This window comes from Eulemur rufifrons, chromosome 15, assembly GCF_041146395.1.
Source record: "Eulemur rufifrons isolate Redbay chromosome 15, OSU_ERuf_1, whole genome shotgun sequence".
NCBI lineage: Eukaryota > Metazoa > Chordata > Mammalia > Primates > Lemuridae > Eulemur > Eulemur rufifrons.
This window is the reverse complement of record NC_090997.1, coordinates 107,860,536-107,870,665: the sequence shown is the minus strand read 5'-3', so window position 1 is coordinate 107,870,665 and position 10,130 is coordinate 107,860,536. Positions and strand designations below refer to the sequence as shown.

The window sequence follows — 10,130 nt, the reverse complement described above, 5'->3', positions numbered from 1 at the left end:
TTCACTTGCTGATCTTCTGTCTAGTTGATCTATCCACTACTGAAAGTAAAGTATTGAAGTCTGCAACTGTCATTTTTGAATTGCCTTTTTCTCCCCTTGTATTCTGTCAGTTTTTGCCTCACTAATTTTAGAACCTTGCTGTTGGTACATGCATATATATGATTTTTATATCTTCCTGATGGACTGACTCTTTTATCATTAGAAAATGTCATTCTTTTTCTCTAGTAACATTTTTTGTCTTAAAGTCTTCTAGGTTTGATATTAATATGAGCATAGCCACTCAGTTTTCTCATGGTCGACAGTGAAATGACATATCTTTTGCCATCTTTTTACCTTCGACATATCTGTACCTTTTAATCCAAGGTGTGTCCCCTGCAGAGAGCATACAGTTGGATATTGTTTGTCATTCAACCCGACAGTCTCTGCCTTTTGATTGGATTGGTTAATCCATTCACATTTAATATTACTGATTTAGTTGGATTTATGCCTGCCATTTTACTTTTTGTTTTCTATATAGTTTGTGTCTTTTTTGTTCCTGTATTTTTCCTTTATTGCTTTATCTTCCATTAAATAGATATTTTCTAGTCTAACATTTTAAGTGCTTTGATAATTTTTTTCACTAATTTTTGAGTTATTTTCTTAGTGGTTGCTCTAGGGCCTGCCATATACACCTGAACCTGGCAGAATCTACTGCATATTTATAACAATTCCAGTGAGGTGTGCAAACATTATTCCTATATGCTGCATTCTGTCTCTCTGTTATATTACCACTGTAATACAACTTACATCTGTGTATGTTACAAACACATTGTTATAATCATTACTTTACACAATTTCACGTTCATGAAAACAGGTGAGAAAAGAAAGGAGAGAAGCACATATGGACGTGTAAGTTTTCCTTTCTTTCTCAGTGCCCATTTTTGTTGCTCTTCATCTGGTCCCATGAATTCAAGTTACTGTTCGGTGTCATTTTCTTACTCCAATAAAACTTTGCTCTCATCACCTCCTTTGTACTATTTTTTTCAAATATATTACATTTCTATATGTTATAGGGCCAACAATATAATTATACACATTTTTAGATATTTGCTTTTTAAATCGGTTAAGAAAAGGCAAATGAAGACATATACATGTGTACTGTCTTTGACAATTACACAATTACCTTTACTGATGTTCTTTGTGGATTTGCGTTTCCATGTGGGACCACCTGCTTTCAGCCTGAGGAATTTCCTTTACTATTTCTTGTAAGGTGCATCTGCTAGCAACAAATGTTCTCAGATTTTGTTTTTCTGAGAATGCTTTTATTTTGCCTTCTTTTTTTTTTTTTTTTTTTAAGGGGTGCGGTCTTGCTCTGTTGCCCAGGCTGGAGTGCAGTGGTGCTATCCTCAAACTCCTGGGCTCAAGCGATCCTCCTGCCTCAGTCTCCCAAAGTGCTGGGATTACAGGCATGAGCCGCTGCACCTGGCCCTTGCTTTCATTTTTGAAAGATAATTTTGCTGGCTATGAGATTCTTGGTTGACAGGTTTTGTTTTCTTTCTTTCTGCCACTTCACTGCCCTCTGACACCCCTGGTTGCTGGTGAGCAGACAATCGTGCCATTCTGGGCTTCTCCTGTATGTGACAAGTCACGTTTCTCCTCTTGAGTTCAAGGTTTTCACTTTGCCTTTCACTTCAAACATTTTTACTACGACATGTGTGAGTGCTGATCTGTTTGTATTTATCCTACTTTTGGAATTCATTGAGCTTCTTTGATGTGTAGAGTCACATTTTTCTGCAAATTTGGGAAGTTTTCAGTAATTCCTTCTTTGGATTTTTGTTTGCTCCTTCATTTCTCTTCTCTCCCTCTTTCACTTCCATCATGCACATGATGGTGCTAAACGTTTCACAACTTTCTCTGAGGTTCAGTTCACTTTTTAATCTATTTCTAGCTCTGTCCTTAAAACTAAATACTTTCTACCAATCTGTCGTAAAGTTTTCCTGACTCTTCTGTCAGTTCAGATCTATTTTTGAGCGCTCTTGAAATTTCTTTTTTTTTTTTTACAGATGGGGTCTTGCTATGTTGCCCAGGCTGGTCTCAAAAACCTGGCATCAAACAAACCTCCCACCTCAGCCTCCCAAAATGCTGGGATTACAGGTGTGAGCCACTGCTCCCAGCCTGAGAATTTTTTCATTTCAGCTATTTTCACCTCCAGGATTACCATTAAAAAAATAACACTTGCTATCTCTTCACCGGTATTTTCTGTTTGATGAGACATCGTCAGAGTCTCCTTTACTTCTCTAAGTCCAGCTTCCTTTGGTTCTCTGAACACGTTTCTAATGGCTGCTTCAAAGTCTGCCTGTTATGTCCAACACCTGGGCCCTTTCACAGGCAGTTTCTGTTTCGTGTTTTTTCCCTGTGTCTCCTTTTTCTGTTTCTTTGCATGCCTTGTAAATTTTTACCAAAGCTGGATGTTTTAGGTAATATATTGTAAAAATTCCAGAACTGATTCCCCTTCTCCCTCTCCTTGGCTGGACTCCTCCAGCGAGGCGGTTCCCCCTGCGGCGGGAGGCCTTCAGGGTGGGCCGTGGAGGACGCAGCCCTGGCGGCACACAGCCACCCTGGTCGTGGTGGTTGGGGCAGGGCTGTCGACTGTCTTCCCCTGAGTCCTCTTTCGAGCTGTCTACCTTATGTGGCGTCAAATCCACCCGTTAAGCTCGGATGATTACACGACGATTGCTCTGTTAACAGTGAACTGGGGCATAAATTTTTTCAGTGTCTGGTCCAGTTAAACTGGGACAGGAACAGTTTTTAAGGCTGCCAAGTCTTTGAGGTTTGTTCTAAACCCAGGAGGGCTCTTCTTAGCTGTCTCCCTGGGCCTCTCCAGGGACCTAGCTGGCCTGTGGAGTAGCTTGTTGCACGTCACGGGCTGGGTTTGGTAACCCACCCACCCCCTGTCATTCATATGTTGTAGTCCTGGGCCGGGTCTGGGGGGATGAGGGGGAAGGACAGAGGGGAGGATGAGGCAGGCCAGACAGGCCTGTAGGGCAGAGGGCACCTCGGTGGGAGGCGGGGAAGGAGGACAGAGGGGAAGACTGAGCAGGCCCCTAGAGGGGTGCGGAGGAGGCCCCTGGTGGGTGGGAGGTCGGATGGGGGAGGACAGAAGGGAGGACAAGGCAGGCTCTTGTCCAGGATGTCGCTGGAGGGAGGACAGGCTAGGCCCACCACCCATGGGTCCCCGAAGCCTAGATGGGTGGATCGGTTTGGGCCTCTGCCCTAAAGGGGATCACGGCTCGGTGGGTGCTGTTTACAACTCAGTGACCCTAACACCCACCCAAATTCTCCCATGGCCCCCAAGGCTCTGCGGTGGAGACCCCTCCTCCCTCCCCTCTCCCCAGACTCACCTGCACTTGTCTCTGCAGCTGCCTGGCCCTCTGCTCCCAGAAGCCCCCCCCACCTACTGCCCCCGGCTGGCATCGCCCCAGACACCCCGCTTTAGGGTCCTCAGCTCACCGCCCCTCCCCCAGCACCAGCGGTCTTGCGTGGGGAGGAGGCGCGGGAAGAGGGGGCTAGAGCATGTACATGGTGGGGGGGAGCGGGGAGGGGATTGGGGGGAGCAGTGCGAGGAGGGAGGGGGGGTGAGGCGTGGTGGGCTCCGGAGCTCTACCAGGAGCTCCACGGAAGACTTATGAACGCATTGTGGGGGTGGGGGTCGGCCCTGGCTACTCTGCCCGCTTGGGGCACTGAGCGGGGCTCCGCACGGGGGGAGGGGACGACAGGGCGGGGAAGCCAGACGGGGAGGGCAGCGGCAGGTCTGGGGGAGCCGGGAGCAGGCCCTGCCCACAGGGAACCGTGTGGGGTACTCACGCTCCCCTCCATCCAGCTTGCTGGTCCAAGCATCCCGCGGAGCACCTGTCCTGCCCGCCGAGCAACCCCGCCCTCGGACTGAGGCCGCAGCTCCATGGCAGCCCCTGCCCGGTGCAGGGAAGGCCCCCGGCGCGGGAGGGTGTCTGGCGCGGGAAGGGGCGTCCAGTGCCTGCGGAGTAGGAGGAATGGAAACTACAAGGGGGGGGGACAAAGGAATCCAGGGAGTCCTCCCCTTCCCGGGGAGGCCGCCCTACGTGGCTGCTGGCGGTACAGAAGGGGGTGGTTGGGTTGCAGAGGCTCACCATGGGCCGGCATGTTTGAGGGGAGGCAAGGGCATCCCTTCCACCCTCTGGGGTTGGTAAGGCCCCTCTGGACCAGGGTGGGGCCTGCCCAGTGAGAAGGGGCCAGGCACATCCCCGATGTGCACACACGTGACAGGCACACTCGTGGTGGCACCTGCGTGTGTGACAGGCACACTCGTGGTGGCACCTGCAAGACAGGCACCGTGGCCTACCCCTGGCAGCCTCCCCAGGCGTCTGGGGTGGGTTTCAGTGGCAGGGTGGTGCCCGCAAGCTGGAGCCCAGTGCTCGTGGGAGCGACAACAGATGAACAGACGGAAGTTCATACACAGGGAGAGAACAGGGAACCCACAAGGCCTGCAGCCCAGGCCGCCCACGGCATGGGAGGAACTGTCCACTCAGGAGCCCAGAGCAGACACAGCAGCCTGGCCCTGTCCCCTGTGGGGATTGTGCAAGAGCTGGAGACGGGGGAGGGAAAAGTAAATAGAGCAGAGGCCCGGCTGGAGACGCGGCATCAACCGATGAGAATTATAAGCTATGACGTGCGGAACAGCTTGTGCATTCAAGGTCCAAAACCAAAAAGAAAAAAACCTGCTTTTTCCTTTGGCTGGAAGGACCAGGGGGTGGGGAGGACGGCAGGAGACTGACCTTGTTTATAAGCCTTCTGCACTGCTGATGTTTTAAAACTACATGCATCTATTTCTTAGATGAAACAACATAAGACAAAAAAGCACAAATTTGCCATTTAGAACATGGTAAACATTTTTGCAAAATGTAAAAGCAAACCGTATTTTTCTAGTGAAAAAAAAACTGATGGCCAGTATGGTAAGAAATAAAATTTGACCTATTAAGAGTGTGTTTGGGTATCTCTACAAGTTTACAATGGACTTGAACTGGGTTTTCAAACTGGGGTCTCAGTACCCCTGAGGACCGGCATGCTATCTACTAAGATTCTGAAAGATCTGGAAAATGAACTGGGCATCCAGTCAACTCACGGTGCTCAAATACCAGCCCGCTGACACAAAGGGCTCTGGAGATCCACGGAGTTCACAGAGCACACTGACCAGGACGGCCGGCGGTCTGTGCAGACGACCCACCCGGGGGTCCCGCAGGCCGTGCCCTGGCCAGGGCGGCCCGGGTGGCACTTGCACGCTCCGTCACCGAGACCATTCTGCAGTCACCGCCGCCTCTGGCTTTCCTCCTCTTCACACACCGTCCTGCCAGACGGGGCCACTTGGCTGCTCCTCCAGTGTCCACCCGAGTGACACCTGCAGACATGTCACAGGCTTCCTGGACAGCAGGTGTCACACCACCGAATGGCCGGCGGACAGTTCAGCCATTGCAGTCGCCCCCTGTGGCCTGCTTCCTCGTCCCCCACACAGGGCCCGCCCCCCACACGCCCTCTCACTCTCGTCCGCGGCTTCCCGTCAGAGGCTGCAACAGGTTCCTCTGTCCCACGCAGGGCAGTTTCTCGCTTGCCTAAAGCCTTGAAAGGCAGTTTTCTCCTTAAGACAGGTTCCCCCATCCAAGTACTACCGTTTGGGGAGTGGTAACACTTGAAGGTGCTGACTCGGGAAAGGGGGGGTGGGGAAAAAAATATGAAACTATTGTTTTTAACTTGCACTGTTCACTTAATAATTTATCATGAATATTTCCCATATTATTTCATATTATTGTACAAGAAATAATGTATACATTATGAGGACATATTGTATCTAACAAGATATACTGTTAGACTCTTTGATTCTGTAAAATTAAATTGAAAAAAATAAATAAATAAATAAATAAAAAAAAAAAAAAAAAAAAAAAGACAGGTTCCCACGCCAGCAGCGACATGCTTCTCCCTTGTTACGGGTCCCGAGTATCATGAGAATGTCAGGTAGGAGGGATCGCTTCCAGGTGCAGGGTAGAGGGATGGTTCTGGACGATGGGTGGACTTTGACAGAGCAATGTGCCCAGAATAATTTTATTCCTCCTTAGAAAAAAATCATACAATTCTATCATCTTCTAAAGTATGGTAATAATTTTAAGCTACCATCTTCAAAGGCAGTAACTATGCCCTAAGTCTGTATTAATTTCTCGTAGGTAAATTGCAATTGTTTTTCGTATGTAAGAACCACAAACAGCTATGCCAGAAGTTGCATAACTTCTCATTACACACTCACTACTCTACAGCTGTTTGCAAATGTGCCTTCTGCAACTAAGGAGAGCTCAGTGACAGAGGGGACGTTAGGCAGCGAGGACAGAAGCCCAGGACTGGGAGACCAGGCCTGGGACTGTGGCCCACCTTCTCTTCACTTGGGTTGTGGTCCCAAAGTATGTGTTACAGACTAGCCAACAATAAATCAATGAGAATAACTGGAACCTCTTGGCCTCAATTTCCCCATTTGTGCAAAAGGGAACACTGCTTGCCTTACGCAATGCCCAGGCTGGCTTAAGATACAGGAACGATAATGTAAAAAGCCCTTGGACGTTAAGTTACTAGTAATTAACACCGGTGGTTGGCACTGTCAAAAGTGACCTCCCATAGTTTAGTGCTCGTAGCTCCCGCTGGTCACGAACGGTCCCACGCTCGCGCTCGGTGCTGGAGGGGCCTCACCTGAACCCGAGCTGCCCAGCAGTCGAGAGGGAAGCCAGTGTGAGAGCAGCACTGGATTTTAAAGGCTTCCTATGAAAAAGAACGTCGACTATCTCATGAACACATTTTTATATTGATTGCATGTTGAAATGATACTGTTTGGGATATATTAGGCAAAATAAATGCATTAAAATTTATTTCACCCGAGCTTCCTCTTACCCTGTTAATGTGGCTAACTAGAAGACGAAGCGTCTGGAAAGTGGCTGGCATTGTATTTCCATGGACAGAGCTGCCCGAGACCACCGCCTTTGTCGTAAGGATGTGGAAACAAGCTGGAGGAGACGCAGTGCCAGCTGGTCGGGGGGGACAGAGGTCTTCTGGCCCCCATTCCGGTATGTTTCCAGTACGCCACGTCCTTATCACTTATGTATGCAGCAGCTGTTGACTAAGCATGTGGCGCATGCCAGGAAAACAGTGAGGAGGAAAAGTGCCAGCTGCCTCGGAGCTCACAGTTCAGCAGTGGTGACAAGCAGTGACATTTGATGTGATCGCTGTTGGTTGGCAATGCGGACGCCCGTTTCTCCTGGCACCAGTGACAAGGACTCCTTCCTCAACCAGGTCTTCAGCCTCCGTGCCTTTCTTGACCAGGCCTCACGTCCACACTGGCCAGTTGCAGCAAGACCCTGCCTGCCGGGTCAGTTTAGCGAGAATCCCCCATGCCCACGCTGGACATCTGATCAGGCTCCTCATCCTCCATGGGGTCACCGTGGAGGACTTCTGGTCACCTTTAGCCAGAATCCCCTCCAGCCCGCAAGTGTCCTCATCATCCCTGTCTGTTCACCAACTCTACCTTGTTCCTTGGCTACAAATTCCCATTTGTCAGCCGGGCACGGTGGTCACGCCTGTAATCCTAGCACTCTGGGAGGCCCAGGCGGCAGGATCTCTTGAGCCTGAGCAAGAGCGAGACCCTGTCTCTACTAAAAATAGAAAAATTAGCCAGGTGTGGTGGTGGCACTTGTAGTCCCAGCTACCCGGGAGGCTGAGGCGGGAGGATCCCTTGAGCCCAGCAGTTTGGGGTTGCAGTGAGCCACGATGACACCACTGCACTCTAACCTGGGCGACAGAGTGAGACTCTGTCTCAAAAAAAAAAAAAAAAAAAAATTAAATTCCCCTTTGTCCTTGCTGTGTGCAGAGTCGAGCCCAGCTCCATACTGAAGCTCCTGAATAAAATGTTTACAATAGAATGTTTATGCTGCTTCCACGGCCGCCTGGCTCTCGACATTCCCATCGGAGGCCCCGCTGAGTTACGCGTGTGCTTCTGCCCGGAGCAGCCAGAGCCCCCGCGTATGTGCGTGAGTCAGCCCCACAAGGTCACCGAGAGAGGACTGTCCAGTGCCACCCACGTCCCGTGCCACAGAACTCCTCCCAGAGCCCAGCGCTGAGCACACGTCCCCCTGAAGGCACTCCATGTCGCTCCTGTTCCATGACACGGAGCTGGTCACGGGCGCCCACGCAGTTTCCTCCCACTTGAATCTGCCGAGTCGTCTCCCATTTGCACTCCTCCGCCTTCATCGTGAGTTCCTGTGCTCACTCGTATTTCACTAATTCCTTTTCTTTTTCTGTCATAGGAGGTAAGAATTCTGAGCGTGGTCTGATCAAACCATTTATGCCAGGCAGCACCAGTCTTCTCTGAGCTATCACTTCATTAAACCGAAGACCGGTTAAACGGCCTGAAACGATCAGCAACAAACATCACACGTTACAGGAAGGGAAAGCGCCTGAGTGAAGCAGTCGCACTCCCGGTCCACAGAGACGTGGAGGACTCTGGACAGCGTCCGGAGCTACGTCAGTAATTGTCAATTATCTAGGTGATGACGGTGATAGAAATCAGGACAAATCAAAGGCCCAGCACTCCCTAGCTAAGCTCCCCTCCCCACCTTTTTATTTTTTTGATACAGGGTCTCACTCTGTGGCCCAGGCTGGAGTACAGTGTTGCAATCACAGCTCACTGCATCCGTCAACTGCTGAGCTCAAGTGATCCTCCTGCCTCAGCCTCCCGACAGGTGCGCACCACCATGCCTCGCTGATTTTAATTTTTTGTAGAGATGGAGTCTTGCTATGTTGCTCAGGTTGGTCTCGAACTCCTGGCCTCAAGTGATCCTCCTGCCTGGGCCTCCCACAGTGCTGGGATCACAGGTGTGAGCCACCACGCCTGGCCCACCTCCCTTTTTTGGATATGCTGTTTAGAGCATGTTACATATTTTGCTCAATTCAGGCTGTTTTTATATTCCTGGGGCTATTCTCATGGAAAAAAAAATTGGGGGTTGGCAGGAGGGACATTTTTTAATACTGACTGCCACATTAGGAAAAAAAAATGTTTGCCCTGGGGCCATGGTGTTTTATTACGAAAATAGAGTAAAAACTTTGAAAACAAAACAATCCTAATGAAAAATCTGTTATTTTCTATTGTTTTCTGTGAGTTATATGCAACTTGAAAAACAGTTCTCACGTCTCCCAAGATGAAGAGATTGAGTTACATACGCTTCATGAGGCCTTAGGCTCAAAACTAGCGTGAGTTAAATACAACTCACATGGCTGTTAATGTGTTAAACTGTGCAGTTAACCTGGTGTTTCCCAGGTCTCTTTATTTTGGGGAGAAGGGTTAGATTATGTAATGTTTTGTATTTTTAAAAATTCCAAGTTGAAGCTGGAATCACTGTCTCTGATTTAGCATCATTCATTCAGGCCTACGATCTCCATAAAAGAATGAAACACAAGCTTTAGAAGAGCAGGAAAAAATAAGACCTAACCCGCTGAGGTGACATGGGAGTGTTCTGTTCTCAACCGAAAGCCGCGGTTACTGGTTCCTGTTGGAAGGGAAGGCCGAGTCTCCACTGATGTCTTTCCTAATCTGCTCCTGGGCACCTCTGTAACAAACTGCGCCAGTAACTCTAGACCCCACTGTGCCCTCCCATCTGGGTGACACCCCCTCTGGTCACTCAACACCAGGCCTGCCCACCCCGACTCCTGCGCAAGCCTCCTCGTGGCTCCCCCACTTCCAGCAACCAGAGGCACCCTCCTAAGCAAGCTGGGGAGCCCCACACGCTTTTTCAAAACCAGACACGGGCCTCCCACGGCATGAAGAATATAAACCAAACTTCTCCCCGTCGTCTCAGAAAACCCCACTGCTTTGCCACCGGGTAGGTCCAGCCCCACTGCCAGCACCTCGCCTGCCTGGGCTGACTCCAGCCTGTCTTCTTGCTCAAAAGAGAGAATCATTTTCTCAAAAAAGTCTACCATCCCCACAGTAATTTTACATGGGTCTGTCCACCCTCAAAGTGCCCCGTACACCTCCTTTACACAATTAAGTTACTATTTATTTATATAAAGTATGTATTTGTCTTCCGAGA

At 49.6% G+C, this 10,130-nt stretch overlaps 1 long non-coding RNA gene across 4 annotated transcripts; it reads left to right on the top strand.

The window, feature by feature from the left end:
• Positions 1-5,247: 5,247 nt before the first annotated feature.
• Positions 5,248-9,088, top strand: LOC138395368 (uncharacterized). 4 transcript variants are annotated; one of them, XR_011235528.1, is made up of 5 exons: positions 5,248-5,657; positions 5,957-6,021; positions 6,929-7,112; positions 7,913-8,565; positions 8,679-9,088. It is a non-coding gene; the product is annotated as an uncharacterized lncRNA (long non-coding RNA). The 4 variants fall into 4 exon arrangements; XR_011235527.1 differs by having other exon boundaries at positions 6,961-7,112; positions 7,913-9,088; XR_011235526.1 differs by having other exon boundaries at positions 8,349-9,088.
• Positions 9,089-10,130: the final 1,042 nt, after the last annotated feature.